This window comes from Pelobates fuscus, chromosome 8 (assembly GCF_036172605.1).
Source record: "Pelobates fuscus isolate aPelFus1 chromosome 8, aPelFus1.pri, whole genome shotgun sequence".
NCBI classification, from domain to species: Eukaryota; Metazoa; Chordata; class Amphibia; order Anura; family Pelobatidae; genus Pelobates; species Pelobates fuscus.
In genome coordinates this window covers 143,861,693-143,884,423 of record NC_086324.1, presented here as the reverse complement: position 1 = coordinate 143,884,423, position 22,731 = coordinate 143,861,693, and positions in this window count along the sequence as shown.

Here is a 22,731-nt window from a genome sequence, read left to right as displayed (position 1 = left end):
AGTTTAGCTGTCCCAGTTTCCTTTTTGAGAAAATGCTTTTAAGAACATGAAACATGTTCTGTCTCTCCGACCATCTCTGTGTAAAAATGCTGTATTTTAATATTTAGTATTATTGTTTTTTTAATATATGAACACATTGCACAAAAATGGAATTCTTCCATCTGATCATAAGTACTGTGGGAGTCTGAATTTTGGTGGACTACTAAAGAAACGCTGCCTAACTAACTCACTCACATTGGGTCAATATGATGGGATAAATTTAGAAGAAAAAAAACAGGTCCACTTTACTATTAGTGTTACACTATTTGTTTCTGCGTTTATTTTCCCACATGTCATTGAGTTCATTCTATTCTTGAGATGAATGTTGACCATTTTCTGGCAAACTATATCTTATCTTTATCGGGTGAGGGTTTCCAATCAATATCTGTACTGATCAATTACTTTGCTTTGGTTCTAGCATTCCTTTTACTCTTATAATATATTCATTAAAAAGTCAATAGTAATGACTGACTTTTTAAGTACTTAAAGTCCTTCGAATTATGGGGTTATGTGTACAATGAGTCATGTTCACTTTTATGTGTTTTATTTTCTGACACTCTTCTAATTTGCATCTACACTGATCAGCCTCAGCATTAAAACCACTGACAGGTTAGGTGAACATTATATCGTTACTATGGCACCAGACAAGGGGTGGAATATATTAGGCAGCAAGTGAACAGCTCTTGAATTTCATGTTTTGGAAGAAGGAAAAATAGGCAAGTGAAAAGATCTGAATGATTTTGATAAGGGACAAATAGTAATGGCTAGGGAACTGGGCTAAAACATCTCCAAAACAGCAATTCTTGTTGGGCGTGCAGTGGTTAGTACCTACCAAAAGTGGTTCTAGGAAGGACAACCGGTGAACCGGCATTAGGGTCTTGGTGCCCAAAGAAGTTATAATGCATGTGGGGAGTGAAGGCTAGCCCATCTGGTCAAATTGCTGAACAACATAATGCTGGCCATGATAGAAAGGTGTCAGAGCACACAGTGCATCGCATTCAGGGTACCCATGATGACCCCTATCCACTGCCACGCTCTGTGTGCATCATTTAGAAACAAAGAATGATAGAATGTGACGGATGATAAAAAACATTTGGCCCATCTAGTCTGCCCAATTTTCTAAATACTTATAGCTAGGATAGCCTTATGCCTATCCCACACATGATTAAGCTCCTTCACTGTGTTAACCTCTACCACTTCAGCTGTAAGGTTATTCAATGCAATCACTGCACTCTCAGTAAAGTCATACTTCCTGATGTAATTTTTAAACCTTTGCCCGTCTAATTTAAGACTATGTCCTCTTGTTGTGGTAGTTTTTCCTCTTTTTACCTGGGGAAGAGACGGAAGAACTATAAGACGAAAGGCAGGCCAATAGAGACAGTGTTATGATCTGGGCAATGTTCTGTTGGGTAACCTTGGGTCCTGGCATTCATGTGGATGTTGTTTTGACACATACCACCTACATAGAGATTGTTGCAGACCACGTACTACCCTCCCTTTATGGCAATGGTGTACCTTGATGGCAGTGGTCTTTTTTAGCAGGATAATGCAACCTGCCATGCTGCAAATAATGTTCAGGAATAGTTTGAGGAACATGACAAAGAGTTAAAAGTTTTGTCTTGGCCTCCAAATTCCCCCGATCTCAATCCGATTGAGCATTTGTAGGATGTGCTGGAGGAACAAATACGATCCAAGTAGGCCCCATCTCGCAACTTGCAGGACTTAAAGGATCTGCTGCTAATGTCTTGGTGCCAGATACCATAGAACACATTCAAAGGTCATGTGGAGTCCATACCTCGATGCATCAGCCAAGGTCAAGGATAACAGATTTATGGAAAAACAATAAGCAAGCCTAATTAGTAACCAACATAACATTCAGAACAATACAATGCATTCTTGGATATTAGAGATTATAGTGGGCAATGGTTGAACAGATGAATAGTCTCTGTTTTAATTGGTATGCGTCAAATTTTGAGCTAGAACATGCATGACCTGAATTGATGCAGACTACTGTAGCTCTAACTCAAAAAAACGATGAAGTACCGAAAGGTCATAAAAAAAATGCAGAGAGAGGATGCAGTTACACTTTCAGATTCTTCCTTTATGTTAAATGTATGAAATAATCTTCAAATTGCGAATGTGCCTTTTTTTCTAGTAATATTACTCATGTTTTTAAATTTAATAGGGATGTGCATGGGCAAAAAAATTTGTTCGGTTCGGCACTTCCGAAATTCGGGACTTCGGCAATTCGGAACTTTGGCATTTCTGTTCGGCACTTCCGAAATTCGGGACATCTGCAATTTGTGACTTTCGCAATTTGGCACTTCGGTTTGGTTCAGCACTTCCAAAATTCGGGACTTTGGCAATTTGGCACTTCGGGACTTGGGCACTTCGGCAATTCCTAACCCTACCCAAAACCCTACCCTTACCCATAACCCTAAACTCTAACCCCTAACCCTACCCCTACCCCTACCCTTACCCCTAACAATACTCCTAACCCTAGCCCTAACCCTACCTCTAACCTTAACCCTAACCCTACCCTTACCCCTACCCGTAACCCTGGAGATGTAGTCCAAAACACATGGAGTGCCAAAGGATCCCCACCCCTGTGTTAAAGGGATACTCCAGGCTGTAATTGACCCAGACTTTTTAATACATTATAGAAACATAAAAATAATTATAGTATAAAGTATCAGTACAGATACTCCATTGAGGAACTGATAGCAAGAAATACAACTCCCACATGCTGCTAGGTACCATGTTTTGGGGTATATGCTCATCTTCCAATAAATAACAATAGAAGCATCGCAATTGACTGAATCATATCATTGTATGGGCATTGTTCATTGCACAAACAGCAAAATATGAGAATACAGGATATTGATTAAATCATGTCTTGGGCAATGCCATGCTGCTAAAGTTTAAAGATGGTGGGCCACTACACTCTAGTCTACACCCAAAATCTGACTCCACTCCTTGATAGTGTTACAAAAATGACAGACTTGGGACACGTCTATGGGGTATATGCCTGTAGAATAAGGCATTAAAAACAGAAAAAATATTAACTTAATTAACTTGATTAGTTATACAGTCTCTCGACAGGATCTCTGGCCATCAATAAAGGTGTGAGGGGAGAAAACTGCAAGATGTCCTTTTTTTAAATTCTTTTTTTTTTTGTTGTGCACGCATTAACAACATGCTTGGATAGCCACGACAGCTATAGCAAGCTTATTAGCAATAAAGTATAACAATAGCATGGCATTTCGAGTAATGGCACAATTTTTAAAATGGTAAAGAAAATTCGCAGAGTCTAACAACATAGAGTTAAAGGCAATGTGTTAAAAGAGTAGTTTCCATTCTGGTCGTAGGGTTAGTTTTGGCGTACGTGCTTGTGATCTGGAGTGAGCCTGTAAGTGAAGGCATGGTGTGCGCTTATGTGTCGCATGTGTCGAGGTTGAGTTGGGACCTTGCCCTCTAAGGGAGTAGGTCGATATGCCTTTGTTGCAGGGTACAGGGAAACTCCATTTGTAGGCCATGTGGGTGATTATAAGGCAATGTGGAAGGTGGGGGCTTTACATAGCTTAGGCTGTCGTAGGTAATGAAGGTTAACGGGGGATACTGACGTGTAACCTGGTGAGGTATTTGAGCAGCTACTTGTTAGTGACCACGTTGTGAAGTAGTTGGGGTGGAGCTGGGGGGAGTAGGTAGAGAAAGTAGCCAACGTGTCCGGGTTATGCCTGGTTCGGCGGTAAGTGGCCGCCGTGTAGCAATCCTGCTATGTGTGTGCAGGAAGCCCTGGGTTATACATCCATAGAGGCCTATGTCTGTTAATCAACATTCATCTTATTATAGTATGGATAGAAAGGAGAACATGAAAAATGAAAGCAACATAAAACAAAATGAAAGTCCTGGTTCAGGTGGTCTTCATTCCAGGTGAGCCCCTGGATGCTGGAACAAATGGGACAATATTGGCTGGATCCCAAGTAGTAATGGTCGAGGAGGTTAGGAGTCCCTGTGGCGGAACCAACCTTGCCACTGTCCACTGGAGGAGCCTGGTTGCTCGCCTGCTCCCTTTAGACTATGGCCCGGCAGTTAAAACCTTTTATTTTCCCTGCAGAAAAGCGTATTTGTGCCTTTCTGCGGACTGTTAAAGCCATGCTACCCCAGATAGCTATGCCATGGAGCCCAGCCGTATACTGAAAGACTGTATGAAAGACTTTGGCTCCATGGCGACTGAACTGTATGTATGTGATCTGAGCACCATCCGGTAATAATGTGCGCTCAGATCTAAGCTATCTGGGGATAGGTAGAATGTGTATGTTCTATGTGATAAATGTAACAGTATGTAATTTTATGTATTTTATTGTCCTTTGTCTGCCATGTAGCTAATGGAGTTTTGCCTCTATCCTTGGAGATAATTGGATTACTTCCCAATTACCTCCAGGACAGAGAGGAGGGATTGTGATGCATTGTGGGAGTGTTTAAAGGTGTATGTCTGTGATTGGCCAATGTCCAATATGTTTCCCAGTTTCCCATCTGGTCCCCTAGGGGAGTGTCCGCCAGGTGGGAGACCTGCATAAAAGCCGGGCAGGTAGCCACAGTAAATCAGTTCCTGCTTGACCCTCAAAACGAAGTGTTGTCTCGTTATTGGGGGAATTGGATTGTATGCTGACTGCCAGGAGTGTAAGCTGATTGTATGCTTTTCCTGTTCGGCTGTTTCCAGTATTCATGTGTTTCCTGTTCGGTGAATTCGTGTAGTTTGCAGTTCGGGAGATTGGTGCTTACAGTAGCTGTCGGTGCATCTGGAAAGGGGAATATCGCCTAAACGGTTTTTAACCTCTTATGTGCAAACGGTCCGTTACAGTCCCATAGCTGCCAAGACAGTGTCCATCTCAGCGATGTCTGTCGCTTTATATTCCTTGCCTTGGTGTTGGATGAGGAGTAAGTGTGATGGTCCCCAACGGTACTTCACTCCCTTGTCTGTCAATGCCGCTGTAAGTGGTCGGAGAGACTTACGCCATTGCAGGGTTGTGTGCGAGAGAGTAGAACGTTAAGTCCATGTCTTCAAAGAGGTAGGGATTCTTCCCTTTGATGGCGCCCATTAAAGCAGCCTTGTCTTGCCCATTTTGAAATTTGGCCACCTGTTGCAGAGCTTGCAAGTTGTGGTGGCTTGGGCAGGCGGAACATGCCATCCAGCTGCAGCCCTTTAGCTTGTTTAGGGGACAGGAGGGCCGCAAAAAGCCTTCTTAGGAGATGGGGAAGCTCAGCTAAGGACACAGCATCTGAGAGGCCTCTAATTTTGATATGCTTCCACCTCCTTTTGTCTTCCATAGCTGCTAGTTGGTGGGTGAGTGTAGTGTGAGCTGAGGAGAGATCTTTGACCTGATTCTGTAGCTCTGTCATTTGTGCTGCCTGTGCCTGAGTGGATTGCTCCACTGCTGAGAGGCGATCAGTGAACCCCTTAACATCCTCCCTTACCTGGGAGATCTCCATGGAGAGCGACTGCCGTAGGTCGGTCAGGAGAGAGGTAATTATCTCCGTGGTAACTGGGAGACCCGCCGTCAGTTGTGTGGGTTTGGAAGGTCCCTTGTAGCCCAATGTCTCAGAGCAGTGGAGGGATGTGTCGTCCGAGCTCCCAGAGTAATCCTCGAAGTCAGCCGCCATGTTGGGTCCCGCCGCGCCATGCGGTCTCCTCAGCAGGTCGCCTATATCGGCCGTGAACCGCGGGCGATCCGGACGCATTTTTTTAGTTTTTCTCCCCATCAGTGGAGGAGTGTTAGCAGGCTGTCTGCAGTGTGGCCCTTATTGGGCTGCGGTCAATGGAGAGCTGTAGGTATGCGACCGTTCATGCCGAGAGCTGGCTCCGCCCCCCCCCCTCCCCCCCCCCCCCCCCCCCGAGAAAACTGCAAGATGTCTAATGACAGAAACAACATGTTTTTTTTTGTTTTTTTGCCAAATACTCATTTATCATTAGTTATGACCTCGGCAATTGATCTGATTTTATTTTTTATTGCAACAAAAACTGGGTGGAGGTGTTTCTTTATTCACTAACTACCGAATGTGGTACTGATTGATAAAAAAATTGGTAATTTTATTCAGATTTGCAATTTTCACATTTACTAAACACAAAACTAGTTGGAACTAAATGAGCACATCTAATGTTATACATTTCAGTTACTAGTTTAAGATCCGTAAAAAATCAATAATACTCACATGCATATCCATTCCAAAGTATAGGATTCACATATTTGCTAACCACCAAATTTATCCTATAGCCAGATTAATTCACAAAATAGATTTGCTTGCTTTTTTTCAGCTGAATCTGTTTAAAACTAGACTATTTGCCCCCTGTCAAAGCTAGTAGCTAGTGGGCAAATAGTTAAAATCTCTAAGCAGTGAGAGGGCTATCGCCCTCCTTTTATTATTAATAGTGTGTACCTAACTGGTGCCACTGGGTTCAGGGCACTGAGGTCTCAGCGCCAGGTCCCAAACCATCACTCACGCTGATAGCAGTCAAATAATATGGAATTTTTCATGTGCATTCGGATGCTGAAAGTCATCATTCGGACACTGGTCAATCGTGTGATCAATGTCCGAATTATGGAATGCAAATGGGTTTGAGAGGTAAAGGAGAATTTCTGTTAACCTGTAGCATCCAGACTTTAGTAATTAGCTCTGTTAGTTCTCTAGAATGTATAGCACTGAAGGTTCAATGATGATTCGATAACTTTTTACCCGAGAACCAACATTGCATACTTGTGACTTGTAAAGAGTTAAACAGGGATTGGAAGTTTTATTCACAAAAAGAACCGGTTCGCTTTACACGAATTGCAATTCCTACCTCTAGGTGTCTGAGGCTTAATTATATTGCATTTGAAGAGGTAGGGGGCAGGGCACTTCATTATCTTTTCAAATTGAGTTATGGGCCTTTGCCTTACAGCAGAATTCTCATCAACATATAAATAACCCTTATTTTATTCTAATTGTTGTCTTGAAACAGTTCACTTTTGTTTCAGTGATTTTTGTTCTCTTATTTCTGTGCTGCAAGCATTCTTTATTCTCTGATATTTATCAGATCAACAGCTGTCAATTAATCTTCTAGCTAGCGTGTATATCAAGGCTGTACAACTGATGGGCCAAGTGCACGATATGCTTTACAAACACTTGTTAAATCCCACAGTCTACCTGAAATCCGTATTTACTCAATGCAGTACAAATGCATGAATACATCTTGTATCTAGAATACTTGGACTGCACGTAAGCATTATTTAATTTATAGTGGAAGCTGTATAGTATTTGTAAAAATAATAATATGCAGTTTGAATGAAATTCATGGACATACCATGCAAAGCAGTAATTTACATTAAGGGAGACAATTAAAATGGCAGACCAACTCCATAATGCAAAACACAGATTAAGAAACTGTGCATACATAAAAATAATTTTACAAGGCTACTTGCAAAATGTAAAACTGTATTTTTATGTGTGCCCTCTTCCTTATTCTGTATTTTGTATACATTCTGGTCCCTATGGGGCACCATTGCTGAACAATGCATGTTACGGGTGTGCCCCCGATTCCCTTTTTGTCTTAATTACTCCATAATGGAGGCCTCACAACTGTACTTATTTGAACATAGGAGAGGAAGGTGATACAGTAATGACAGAAGTCTAGGCTAAATGCATTGAGAACAACCAATCACTTAAAGGAACACTAAAGGTTCAGGAACACAAACATGTATTCCTGACCATATAGTATTTAAAATACTATCTAGCACCTCCCTTGTCCCCCTAAATATAGTAAAATCTTACCTTTATTCCAGTCTGCTGCTGACCCTGCCCCTGATCTGCCTGCTTGACTGACATAATCTGAAGTGTTGATCTGAGCCAATCAAAATGCTTTCCCATAGGATTGGCTTAGACTGTCAAGGAGGCAGATCATGGGTAGAGTCAGCACAAGCAAAAACCCAGCCCTGGCCAATCAGCATGTCCTCATAGAGATACATTGAATCAATGCATCTCTATGATGATAGTTCAGTGTCTCCATGTAGAGGATGGAGACACTGAATGGCAGTCACGCTGTGCCCCAGGAAACACCTCTTGTAGCCATCTGAGGAGTGGCCAGTGGAGTTATCACTAGGCTATAATGTAATCTCTGAAAAGACAGTGTTTGTTTGCCCAATGCTATTACTATCTGGGGCTATTCACTAAAGTTAGAATTGTCAGGAATTCAAAGTGCATTTAAAAATGAATTTCAAATTTAAGGCCGAAGTTTCTGAGCTGAATAAAGCATATCCCAGTTAGCTATACTTTAATTTCTGCTACTTTGACCTTAATTTTGAAATTCACTTTGTGTTCAATTTGAATTCCCAGCAATCCTCACTTTAGTAAATAATTCTGTAATGCGTTTTCATTAATTGAATTGGACAAATTATATATACTTTGCTTAATAGTAGGTTTGCAGAATATGTTTGGAAGGGAAATTATTAACAGCAGATTTACAGCAGAAGACTGGCATTTTTATTTTTGTATCTTTTTTTTTTTTAATCTACCTAATGGATTTAAATAGGGTCAAGTGCATCATGGCCTGCTTTTTAACTTTTTCCATGAACTATTAATGTACAAATTCTGTATCAGAGGCCGTGTGTAAGGTATAGTCTTTTTGAGTTTTGCAGGAGATAGTTTGCTTATTCACAAGAACAGTCTGTTAAGAACAGCTAGCTCATCTCATCTGCTTCATGATCGGACTAGGATCAAGGATACGACTAGGATCAAAGATAGAAGTGTCCTGGCTCCCCCTCAATGGAAGCACTCAAATAGTTTTCTAATAGCTTGACTTCTTAGCTGGAGCCCACCTGTTGGAACTCACTCTCCTTCTTTACCAGTATTGAGAGTGGAAAAGCCTGCTGGTATCTTCTGTTAGACCTTCTGAGCTAAGCCCCGCAGTACAGGACCAGCTAATTGGCTGAGACCTAGGCCTAAAATAGTTTCCGTGACCCCACGTCCTATGTTAAAGCTCTATAGTTGTGTTCATGCTTTAAGTGTTCCTTTTAGGGGTATTAGCATCTTATCTTTGACACTCATGTAATCATGGATATCTGCTGAATTAACCTAAATGTCACACTAAATTTATCTTTGTCTACATTGTACTTTATAATAAGTTTAAACCTTCTAACAGTGGTACAATGCAAGTTTCTTTCTGAATGAAAATAATTTGGCTGTTACAGTAATTATAGAATATAAGTGCCAGAACTGTATGATTGACTATGGATGCACCTCCAATGAACCGAAAACACAAAAAAAAACTGTTATCCAAAGACTGGACTATATAACTGTAACTTAATTACTACATTCGTTTCATCTAAAGACAACTAAACTGCAAACTCTGATTAATTTATTAATCTCTTCTGTATCCCTTGATGAACCATACACTTCCCTTCCTAATAATTTTTGTATGGGAACAATCTGTTTTTTTTTTTTTGTTTCTTTCTAAATTTATGTAAATTAATCTTTTCTCTGAAACCTCGTACCAACTCAAATGACTCCATTAACATTCATGCTATTATCTCTCCTCTGCAAGGAGAATCAGCTAAGTGGACTTACCAATTATACGAGGAGCACTTTCCCTGAGCTCAATAGCTTGGATTCATTCGCTAGAGAAATGGCTCTGCTATATGATGACTCTAACGAGACAGATACAGCTGAAGCCATGGATGTATCCAGAGCCCAAACACAGCAGGTGTATTGCTGGATTCCATAACTTGTTATAAAAGGTGGACATGTAGAACAGCTGTGAAAACATAAATACACAGGCTTACAAATACACATGTACTGACAGATACCTACACATATTTAGCCATGCAGCTTTTGCAACGACACTAGCACAATGCCCTGCTTCTTGAGAACCATTGAATGTTTCCTGTTCTCTTTATGTGTAAAAGGCTTACTGAGTGAGTGCCCTTCAATTTTTAACAATGTGGATGCATTTGGTGACAGAGTGGGGGTCCCCACAATTAGCCTCTGTTGTTGAAAATACATGAATGCATTGATAAAGTGTATAACACGAAACGTTTGTACCTTATGTTCTTGTAAATAAGTCTTTTTGTAGCACTTGGTGTGCACATTTGAATTTTTTGCGCTGCCCTCATTTTTTATTTATTTTTTAATTTTTAATTTTTATTTTTTTACATTTTTTATTTTTGCAGGTGTGGCATTACAACATATGGATCATTAGAAAATTGTATAACAGGCATAAATAAGATCAAGTAGAGTACTATTGACAAGCTTCATAACCCATAGACTTCAATAGAAAAGCCATAACCGCCATAGACTTCAATAGAAAGGCGAATTTTAAAACCCACAGGGACTCTTTCTGGCCACAATAGTGATGGAAAAGTTGTTTCAAGGGGACTAACACCTGGACTGTGGCATGCCGGAGGTGGATCCATGGCAAAACTCCCATGGAAAATTACATAGTTGATGCAGAGTCTGGTTTTAATCCATAAAGGGCATAAATCACCTAACATTCCTAAATTGTTTGGAATAACGTGCTTTAAAACATCAGGTATGATGTTGTATCGATCAGGTAGTGTAAGGGTAACGCCCGCTTCACAGTCACAGACCAAACTCCCCGTTTAACGCACCGCAAAATACCGCAAACAGTCCATTTGCACAACCGCAAACTCCCCAAGGTTGGATACCAAGCTAGCCATGTCCCGTTCCTTGTCCTCACTGATGTCATTGAAGGTCTCTTCCTCCACTCAGCCACGTACAACACCAAGGGTCCCCTAAAAAGGTGACAACAAGCCCCCTGTATTTTTTTTTTTTTAAATGTACACTACTGTTACACCAGATATGACTTGCACTGGTGTGACGCTGTGCCCTGGCAGGCCCTGAAACGCACGCGTGTGAAGGAAACTGACTGCTATTATTTCACAGTCAAATTTCTAGTTTTTTTTTAATATACACTAGTGTTACACCAGATATGAGTTGCACTGGTGTGACACTGTGCCCTGGCAGGCCCTGAAACGCACACGTGTGTAGGAAACTGACTGCTATTATATTACAGTCAAAAATTTATTTATTTTTTAAATGCAAGCTATTGTGACACCAGATATGAGTGGTGGCACTCAGCAAGTGGGCACAGTATACGCTGTGAGCCTGACACACAAGCTGGCAGGCAGGGAACTGCAATATGATTACACAGAAAAAAAAAAAGCAGACTGATGTTCTAGCCCTAAAAAGGGCTTTTTGGGGTGCTGTCCTTACAGCAGAGATCAGATGAGTCCTTCAGGACTGTAGTGGACACTGAATTTAGCCTACACATTTCCCTATTAAATCAGCAGCAGCTACACTGTCCCTCCTCTCACTAAGAATGCAGCTTCCGGGGGGCGGGGCCTAGATGTCATGGAGGAAAGACGCACTTTGTGTGAGCACCCTCAATATCTCACTTTAAGCAGCTATCAACAAGCGAATTTCACCCCAGAAGGGGATGACCCAGCAATGTTGCTCCTACCTGACCGACCCAACATGCTTAATAGCGGTCAGGTAGATGGTAATCAGTCACACGGGCAAACAAGACAGGAAAGTGTTAAAGATAAATTCAGAGTCAAGAACAAAGCCATGGTCAATACCAAAATAAACAAAATAGATCATGGAATGCACTAAAGGGTACTGACACAGAAACCACGATAGGACAAAGTGGATAGGGCTAGGGAAGTTTAAATATCCTTTAACATTTGATTGGCCCACATCATGCCTATGCCCCCAAAACTTTGTGTGTGGGGGTGCTGGAATGATGTGGGCCAATGGGAGCCTGAATCAACTTTTGGCTCCCACTGCCCCTTTAAGAGCGAGCTCGTGACTCGAGCCGTGCTCCTAGTGCCAGGCGGGCCACGTGACCGATCACTGCGGTCAGTGCATGCAGCTAAGTCAAAAGAGGAGATCAAACCGCATGCGGCTCGTGTGGAGGCAGGAGTGATCCAGCCACGCGCGGCACCAGCTTAGGAGCCAGGTCAGTCCCAGGATAAGGTAAATACAGCCACAACCACTTATCCCAATCACACACCTTTCCTAACGTCCTATCCCATTAAAAGCATATTACCGCGTATTTAATAAAACAGATAGACCCACTACTTCATCCAGGTTACCGATCGATGGTTCGATATTCTGAGCCCTCTCTGATTTCCTGTACACGACTATTCGATATTCCCACAAATTTTATATAGCATTTTATGTTTGTTTGAGACCACCTTAAAAACACAGGTTACTGGCTCTGGGAGGATAATGTATAATAAACACAGGTTACTGGATATGGGAGGATAATGTATAATAAACAAAGGTTACTGGCTATGGGGGATAATGTATAATAAACACAGGTTACTGGCTATGGGGGGATAATGTATAATAAACACAGGTTACTGGCTATGGAGGGATAATGTATAATAAACACAGGTTACTGGCTATGGGGGGATAATGTATAATAAACACAGGTTACTGGCTATGGGGGGATACTGTATAATAAACACAGGTAACTGGCTATGGAGGGATAATGTATAATAAACACAGGTTACTGGCTATGGGGGGATACTGTATAATAAACACAGGTAACTGGCTATGGAGGGATAATGTATAATAAACACAGGTTACTGGCTATGGGGGGATAATGTATAATAAGCACAGGTTACTGGCTATGGGGGATAATGTATAATAAGCACAGGTTACTGGCTATGGGGTGGATAATGTATAATAAACACAGGTTACTGGCTATGGGGGGATAATGTATAATAAACACAGGTTACTGGTTGTGCGGGGATAATGTATAATAAACACAGGTTACTAGTTGTGGGGGGATAATGTATAATAAACACAGGTTACTGGCTATGGGGAGGATAATGTATAATAAACACAGGTTAATGGCTATGGGAGGATAATGTATAATGAACACAGGTTACGGGCTATGGGGGATAATGTATAATAAACACAGGTTACTGGCTATGGGGGGATAATGTATAATAAACACAGGTTACGGGCTATGGGGGATAATGTATAATAAACACAGGTTACTGGCTATGGAGGGATAATGTATAATAAACACAGGTTACTGGCTATGGGGGGATAATGTATAATAAACACAGGTTACTGGCTATGGGGGGATACTGTATAATAAGCACAGGTTACTGGCTATGGGGGGATAATGTATAATAAGCACAGGTTACTGGCTATGGGGTGGATAATGTATAATAAACACAGGTTACTGGCTATGGGGGGATAATGTATAATAAACACAGGTTACTGGTTGTGCGGGGATAATGTATAATAAACACAGGTTACTAGTTGTGGGGGGATAATGTATAATAAACACAGGTTACTGGCTATGGGGAGGATAATGTATAATAAACACAGGTTAATGGCTATGGGAGGATAATGTATAATGAACACAGGTTACGGGCTATGGGGGATAATGTATAATAAACACAGGTTACTGGCTATGGGGGGATAATGTATAATAAACACAGGTTACGGGCTATGGGGGATAATGTATAATAAACACAGGTTACTGGCTATTGGGGGATAATGTATAATAAACACAGGTTACTGACTATGGGGGGGGATAATGTATAATAAACACAGGTTACTGGCTATGGAGGATAATGTATAATAAACACAAACACAAAAAAAAATAAAAAAATGAATGCAGCTTCAGAATTAATCTAAATTGTATGCTGTCTAGGAGGTGGGAGGGTCTGGGAGGGAGGGTCTGCTGCTGATTGGCTGGAATGTGTCTGCTGACTGTGAGGTACAGGGTCAAAGTTTACTCAATGATGATGAATAGGGGGCGGACCGAACATCGCATATGTTCGCCATCCGAGGCGAACCCGAACAAGCTATGTTCGCCATGAACTATTCGCCAGCAAACCGTTCGGGACATCACTAATCATTTCCTCTTTCTTTGCTGCTCCGCAGACAGTACAGGTCAGAGTACCACTGCCTCCTGTTTCTAGTGGGTGGCTTTGGGTTTTATTATGATTTATTTAGTATCATATGTTTTCTACTTACTATATATTTATATGTTATATATTTTGTGTTTAGTTATATATTTCTGATATATATTTACTTCTTACTGCTTAGGTAGGTTATGCATATTGTATTTAGATATATTTATTATGTTATTGGGACTCCTACCTTTTATTTTTGCTTCCCCTGTCTTCTTGGTGATTCCTTTCTTTTATGTGGTGGTTTTAGGGGAGTTCTTTGGGATTCCTTTCAGACTGCTTTCCACCCACCCCCCCCCCACCCCTCGCTACCCCACTCTCTTTGTCCCACCATTACTATCCGCGGGCTGCATGTGTTGTATCGGGGTTTCAGGAGACTAGCCTCTGGCTACCTCCTGATTTCCCCGAACCACTTTGTGACTTTACTGGCAACCGAGGTACTCGCGGTCGGACGCGAGTACCCGGCGGCCGCTCCGCTCACCCACGTGGTCTTCTAAGAGCCGCGGGCGGCCGACTGGGTGGAGGAGAGTGCGCCTATTCGCGGCCCCTTCTCCGTCCACGGTGGTCGGATCTCGGCTATTTTTGCCCTGCTGGGATTCCCCGGCAGATTTCTACAGGTTTGCCATAGTTTTTCTTCAGATGTGACTATAAGTTTTTCTTACAGTGTATATCTCACAGATTACTGTGGGTCTTATGGCATTTTACATATCAGATTTCTGAGTTTCTATGACATGAGTTTTATTGGCATATTATATCCAAGATTGCTGTGAGTTTTATTGGCAAAATATATCTAAGATTGCTGTGAATTATGCTGACAAGTGTATATCACAGATTATTGTGAGTTTGCTGACAGTTTATATCACAGATTGCTGTGAGTTTGCTGACAGTGTATATCACAGATTGCTGTGTGTTTTACTGACAGTGTATATCACAGATTGCTGTGTGTTTTACTGACAGTGTATATCTAGATTTAGTTTTGCTGACAGTGTATATCACAGATTGCTGTGAGTTTTGCTGACAATGTATATCGCAGATTGCTGTGGGTTTTACTGACAGTGTATATCACAGATTGCTGTGAGGTTTGCTGACAATGTAAATCGCAGATTGCTGTGTGTTTTACTGACAGTGTATATCACAAATTGCTGTGAGTTTTTGCTGACAGTGTATATCACAGATTGCTGAGAGTTTTGCTGACCGTGTATATCACAGATTGCTGTGAGTTCTACTGAAAGTGTATATCACAGATTTCTGTGAGTTCTACTGACAGGGTATATCACAGATTACTGTGAGTTACAGGTATATATGAACTCAGTTATACAGGCTCTGTACAGGGTGTATACAGTGCCAGTTAGCTCTAGGATTCATGTGCTTTTCAGTATATATTTTTTCTGGTCCAGCTATGAGGTCTCAGATGAGACTACTCTGGTATGAATTCTCTGTCCATGGCATATATATAAGCTAACAGACCTGGCTCTGACTCAAACTGGTAGGGGAGACCAGTCTACGCTGATACTATAAAATTTTATCAGATTCTCAGGGGAATTCATTGAGTTGGCTATCGTTACCCCTACTCCTGGAAGTGTCCATGGTTACAATACCCTTCAGGTGGTATGATGATGGTAATCTATAATAATGATAAGAAATTTCAAACAGATCTGTGTGAGCATGGGCATACCAATTCACAGTTTAAGGAGAGTATTGCTCAGTGTATATTACATTCATGGACAGGATAGTCACTGGAACAACTTCTGCTTATACCCAATACAGCTGAAATACCACTATTTGCCTGCTGGGCATTTAGGGACTGCCAATCCTGGTTCAGGTTATTCACACGGCACTACGCTGTCTAAAAGGGTTGGTGTCTAGGGGTCCTATGTCACAGGATGCTCTGAGAATCTACAATTTCTTTAGGGACCTCTACCCAAACTCAGAGGTCCCCATTACTCATTCAATACCCATTGTAACGCGCTGCGGAATTGGAATTGGCGCTATATAAAAATAACATATATTGATAATATAATAATAATACACAACCCATGATTGGCCTGCTATGTCTGTGCCCTATTGATTGGCCTGCTATGTCTGTGCCCCTTTAATTGGCCTGCTATGTCTGTGCCCATTAGAACGGCCTGCTATGTCTGTGCCCATTTAAACGTCCTGCTATGTCTGTGTCCCATTGATTGGCCTGCTATGTCTGTGCCCCATTGATTGGCCTGCTATGTCTGTGCCCCATTTATTGGCCTACTATGTCGGTGCCTATTTGAATGGCCTGCTATGTCTGTGCCTATTTGCTTGGCCATCTATTCTGTGTCCATTAGTTTGGTCTGCTGGGCCTGCGCCCTTCTGATGGGCCTGCTCTATTGGGGCCGAACCCCTTTTGGCCGCAGGCCTGGGGGAATATCACTGAGGAAAAGCCAGTGCCCACCAGTGACATGGAGATAGGCAGGTGTCCAGACAATCCCCATTGCCATACTATCCAAGAGGACACCAGTATACGGCCATCTGAATATGGTGGGAAGGGTGAAGGCCCTAAACCTCATGCCTGAAGGGCAAGGTTTCTCATGAAGACCCCAGACACACATCCACGGTTTACGCCAGACTGGCGATGGCACATCTCCAAGGAGAACTTCGCACAGGCAAGGACCGGTACTCAGACACCTACAGGAGAACGCTGTGTTTTCCTTGTCTTTAACAACTACTCCGTATCTGCCTCCCGGTATCCATATAGGTATCGGTAGTTATTCCTGCGTAAGGTTAGCTCCTGGCCCTGTTCAGTGGGGCTTACTTGTCTTATCTTCTGGCCTGCTATTTGCCTTCTAGCTGAGATAGAATTTGCGTTTTTACTCTTATCTACGTTATTGTTGTTTTTTTTTGTTTTCGTGACTTCCTTTTCCTTTCGCTCGGGTCGTCGAGAGGCATGGCTTGACCTCCTCCGACCTCCCGGGCGCTAGTGGATTGCGGAGAACGTCTCCAGCTTTCCTCAGACTACCAACAGTCATCCTGGACCCCGCGCACGCGATCCGGACGGTCAGTTGGTAGTTTTCCATCGTTGTTTCCGAAGATTGCTCTCAGCCTTATGCTGATATTAGTAATTGGTATACCCTGCATTCGGTCACCCTGAGTCTCTAGGGACTCTAGTTTGGATCACAGGAGGGTGCGGTCCTCCATCACCTCGATCCGAGAATATTTTATCTTCAGGAACAGAGAGCGAACCACCCTCTCAGATACGGAACCGGACACTGATTTGTTATTAGAGGGCGCAGCCCTCCCTCAACCTCAGCCAGATACTGAGCTGGATACAGAGGACATGTTTGGAGGACATATTCTCATAGAGAGAACCGGTCATGGATGTAGACTCTACTGTTTGGTTATGTACGGGTGCGGCCCGATCAGCCGCACGCTATCACGATATTCGATCACATTAGTAGAGAGCGCGGCTCTCTAATACACTCAACGCTCTACAGTGACGGCCATTTGCTCATCACACAGGCTTGTACCTGTGCAAAACATCAATGACTACATGGAGGGGCGTCCCTCCTGCATTCAATTAGATCTGACGTCCGTGCTACTGATTTCGTTATAGAGGACTGCCTGGTCATGCAAGATATACATATTTAGACTGGATCCCTCTATTCTATCTCCTGTAATGGATCTACTGGATCCGGACCGCTGTAACACACGTGAGACATTCTCACAGAGGTATAACGGGGGGAGACTCCCACTTATTTACACACACTCCTGGAGATGGTACGGCTAACGGATGGACCTCAGGTATTACGTGAGTGCAGGTTTTGGTATATTCTGCACCATATAAAACAGAGGATTGCTTTCTGTTTTGGATATCCAGACCATTACGAACAACTGTGCAGACAGTTTGTCCCATATTTAGATGACAGGATATACGGAGACCTTCATGGAGCAAACGGGCACTGCCTTGCTCGTGTAACAAGATTAAGGAAGGCCTATTACCCGGTCTGAAGGTAAACCGTTTGCATGGATCACATGGTAAGACCGGAAACCCCGGTTGTCTTGAGTTCCCCGGTCATTACGATCTTGGGCTAAGATGGCAGGACTGCCCCATCTCCTCGGAATGCATACCTGGTGAACAGGGTTCGGAGATGGTGGGTCCTCCGTCTATACTCTATTTATCCCTCACGGGAGCCGTTTTGTTTTGGATTTGTGCTAACCTACTTTTCAACTACCGTCAAGGAGACCTACTGTCAGGTGGCGGTCCGATGCCTGGGACCCAGACACTGTCTGGGCGGTGGTGCAGGACCGGGACCCAGTATGCCTGATGTTCAGAGTAGGAGTCACTGTGTGGAGGTGGATTAGCAGGGTCTGGTGCAGGGTAACCGCACGCCCCCTGGTGTTGAGCACCAGCGTTTGTGCAGCCACATACCAAGACCCTGAATCAACTTCAGCGGATACCAGGAACTAGGAGCATGGAAATTAGCAGACCTCCCAGGAGCTGAATAGGGAGGCTCTGCAGCAAGATTGTATCCAGTACTAGAAACAAGACAAGACTAGAGATAGGCACCAAAGATGAAAACAAGACAGAACTAATAGAGCCCAGAAGCAGAGAAGGATAGTAAGCTAAACCCAGAACATATACACAAGACATGAGGAAAACATGAACATAACATGGGCATGACTGGACAGGACTGTACATGGACTGGGTATACAAACTAAAACAAGACAAGATAACATAGGCAAAACAAGAGGAGAAATAACTAAGTACTAAATATGAAATCGTGGGGATTTAGTCACACTATATGATCATACATTGCATAAGCCTGCCAACAACGCCAATGTACCCCATATCTGGCAGGTCCTACACTGCCTAATGTATACTAAAACAACCAAAAGACATATATAGCACTTACCTGTAAAAAAGGGCAGAAGCCTTGATGAGCTGCCTGCAGGAACACTGAAACAGAGTGAATGATGGAAAACGGGTGTGGCAACATAAAACAAACATTTAAATGAAACCTGGAGACTGGGAATCCCAGGGATGGATTACAGGAATGAACCCAGAAATCCCAGCATAAAGAAAACCAGACATAGAATAGAAAACCAAAAACCAAGAAAAACTAAACAAGAATTGTAACAAGAGTACTGGATACTGGAAGCCAAGGCCAGACATCTCCACAGAACAGAGCAGGACGTGACACCTACGAGACTTTATGGGGGTACCTGGTGTGCCCCGACTCCTACACAGACATCTTTCACTCTTAGACGAGGACATATCTGGATGGAAATCTGCACTCCGGTTTGCACTTCCCATCCCTTTCAATATTTCTGGGATTCACTATTCCCTGAATAGTCAACCACAGTTCCTCCACACAAGTTCAGTTCGGAACCCTGAATGGACGTCCTTTTGGAGTCTTTCCTCTACCGCGTCCGAGGATTACACAGTCCACTTGGAATATTGGAATCACTTAGGATACGGCTAGTTTGACCACACTCTTGCGTGCATTATAAATGTATTCTTGGATGAGACATCTCACCGGGTAGGTCAGGAGGGAATGAAAGATCCTACTCGGTTCTATTGCGATTTGGTGGTGGACTTAAGCGCATTCCTTGAGATTCAAGATCTGCCTGCAAGGCCACATTGCCGGGTGACCCTGGCACAATTGGTGGAGCAACCGTACACATCAAGAGTTGAGACATGGTGGCAGTGTCTTATCGCGGCCCTAAGTCCGCAAATGACCTTTGACATTTTATAACTGCAGGGAAATGGCTAATAGGTCAGCTTGCCAGCTCATGGACCAGCTGGTAGGTAACAGGTCGCAATCCCACGTACAATTAATCTATCAGCGGATGATGTTTTTTCCGTTTTTGGGATACTTCATCAACTGGCATCTCCATCGATCGGTGTATTGTCATCTATCGCAGTTGGAAAGTCCATTTAGGATTGCTCGGGTAGCTCCGAGAATAGGTACCAGCGATACAAACAGCGTTGGATTTGTTGACTGAGTGTTAAAACAGCAAATACGAAGCCTCCTGTCATGTTATAAAATTGTAGATTATGCTAGCTTTAGTGTACCTATAATCTTAATTTTATTAATGACAGGAGGCGAGTATTTCCCACCCATTCTTATCCCTCCCTTGTTTTATGTTAATAGTTTGGATTAATCAGATACGTATGCAACTCTGCTTGTTGTCTCTGCTACCTGTCGCCTGTTCTTATGTCTATTTTTTCATAAGTACAGTTGGGATATCTACATATTAAGGTAAGTTTGGTTGCTACATTGGGTGCACACAAGTTTATTCAGAGTACTTTTCATTGGATAATCAACCTGTTCGATTCTGTTTTTTCTCTCGTTTCAGTTTACAGTCCATCAACACTATCTGGTTTGGCAGTTCTTCTCGGGTTGGTGGACATCGTTGTATTCATCGTATCTAGGACTTTGTTTCTTCCCCATTATGTTTTCTGCCTTTTATTCTGTTTTTGTCGCAGCTTGAAAGAGGAAATGATGCATGGGGAGGGGAGTTTTATAGTACCTAACTTTTTTCTGATTGGTTGTTTTTTCTGTGCTGCTGTGGAGTTCTAGTAAAGAGAGACTTAAGCAAATACTCGCCTCCTGTCATTAATAAAATTAAGATTATAGGTACACTAAAGCTAGCATAATCTACAATTATATACATGGTTGCTATGAACTAAGCAAATCTTTAACCGTGGCATTAACCATGTGGTAGAGTGTCCACAACCCAAATAGGTGCGCTTTATGTTCTGATGCATAGGCACCTGGAATGGTGCTGAGTGTCTGCTAAGGAAGGGATAGTGTCTTCTAAAATAGCTATTGCAGGCGGCCTGGTGTGTTGTGAGTACCAACTGGTTGTATTGGGCAGCGTGACGTGTGTGCAGCTAGTGTGTAGTTGAGCCCAATTGAGAGTTAAGTAAGTTCCATAACCCTGGAACTCAAGGGGGGGTGCATTGTAGTTACGTCTCCAAGAAGGTTATTACTGCAGATTATTAAGGACCCGTAAGGGTCTGGTGTGCTGTAGGACTTATCAGGGTTATAGCATGAAACGTAATAACTGATTGCAAATATACAATAACTCATGAAACAAATTAATGTAAACTAGAGAGTTTGGAAAGATAGCCAGCACATGGAGGCCTGTCGCCGAGTCTCTTCAACCTGGGGCCATGGAACCTGCTCGTGTAAAGACATTAACGTTGTCTACGTCCCATAGGTGTGTAGATCTGATCAGTCTGGAAAAAGAAGCAGTGGTCAGTCATAAGGATTGTAGAAAGCTGTCAACTTGTGATATTGAGGTGATTCTGTGCCGTGTGCCATTGCGTTCTACCACTAGCGCCTGTGGGGTCCCCCACCTGTATTGGACACCTGCTGTTCACAGTTGTAAAGTCACTTCCTTCAAAGTGGCTCACCAATGTAGTGTGGACCTTCTAAGGTTGTGGAATAACTTAAGAGATTGCTGCTCGAAAGTAAATGGTGATTGGCCTTTGACTTGTGCCAAAAAATGTGCCCTTGTCAGTCCGTGACCGAAAACAAATTATAACATCTCTGGAACTATTGGGCTTGTTTGTAGTGTTCCCTGGAAGGTGGTACATCACATCCAGCTGCAGTCCCTTTACCTGTGTGGGCGTGAGGGTAGTAGAGAGCACTCCTGATCTACTGCGGTAGCTCACCCGCGCTGCCTTGTTACGGAGAGTAAGAAGCCGATATGTCAGGTATGACTCCCACTCAAGCCCGGGCTTTGCTTGAGTACTTCCCCATGTTCTCCTGGTCCAGGTGTTATCTTTTGAGGGCAAATCAGCTCACCCGGTCGGGTTATTTTTAAAAGTCGGAGCTTCACTGTGCCGGAGCTCAGGCTGCATGCGACCGCTCTGTTTGCTGGCTCGCTCCGTCCCCTCATTTTTTCTATTTTTCTGTAATACCGTACTCATTAATAACCATTCCACTTTTAAGTTCTGGACCAATCATAAATTACACACAACTGCTATAAATTAGGATTCAAAACATGTACAAGGTGTATAGTGCTGCATCACTCTTGCACTTTAGGTCAAGTGTTCAAATTTTGGGCATCATGCATAGTGAAAAGGAGGCCCAGCAGAAGTTAACTTCAGTTTCTGGCAGCTCCAGCGAGCCTCAACTATAAGAACGTTGCCGCTTGTTAGCACGGCAACACTACAGGGTTAAAGGAACAGAAACACTGTTCCCAGAACACTTCACTGAGATCAAGTGGTCTGGGTGCCTATAGTGTCCTTTTAAGTGATCAAAGATGAGCGCCATATACATTGTAAATCTACAGGAAGCAAAAATCATTCTTTAAATCATGAACACAAAAATTCTTATAGAGTGCAGCATGCATCACTATTCACCATATACACTTTCGTAAAGAATGCCTCCGCATATAATAAGATATCAAAAAGTCATTTGAAAACCGGATAATACTCAAAGCAAGTAATTTCCAAACCACTGGGGAAAACTAAAGAATTGCTTGAGTATGAGCATTGTAATGATTCAATTTATTTTATATAGGAATATAATTTTCCTAAAATAACCAGTTTATCTTGCGTCTTAAAGCACAGTATCGTTTGGATGTTTGACATCTAATCTATGAGCAGTTAAAGCAGTCTATAAAAAACATCATGACTTCAAATGTGACTTCAAAAGTCCCCTGTGTATATCTTGCATTATATAGTACAGATTCACCACACAAGAAAAATAAATTG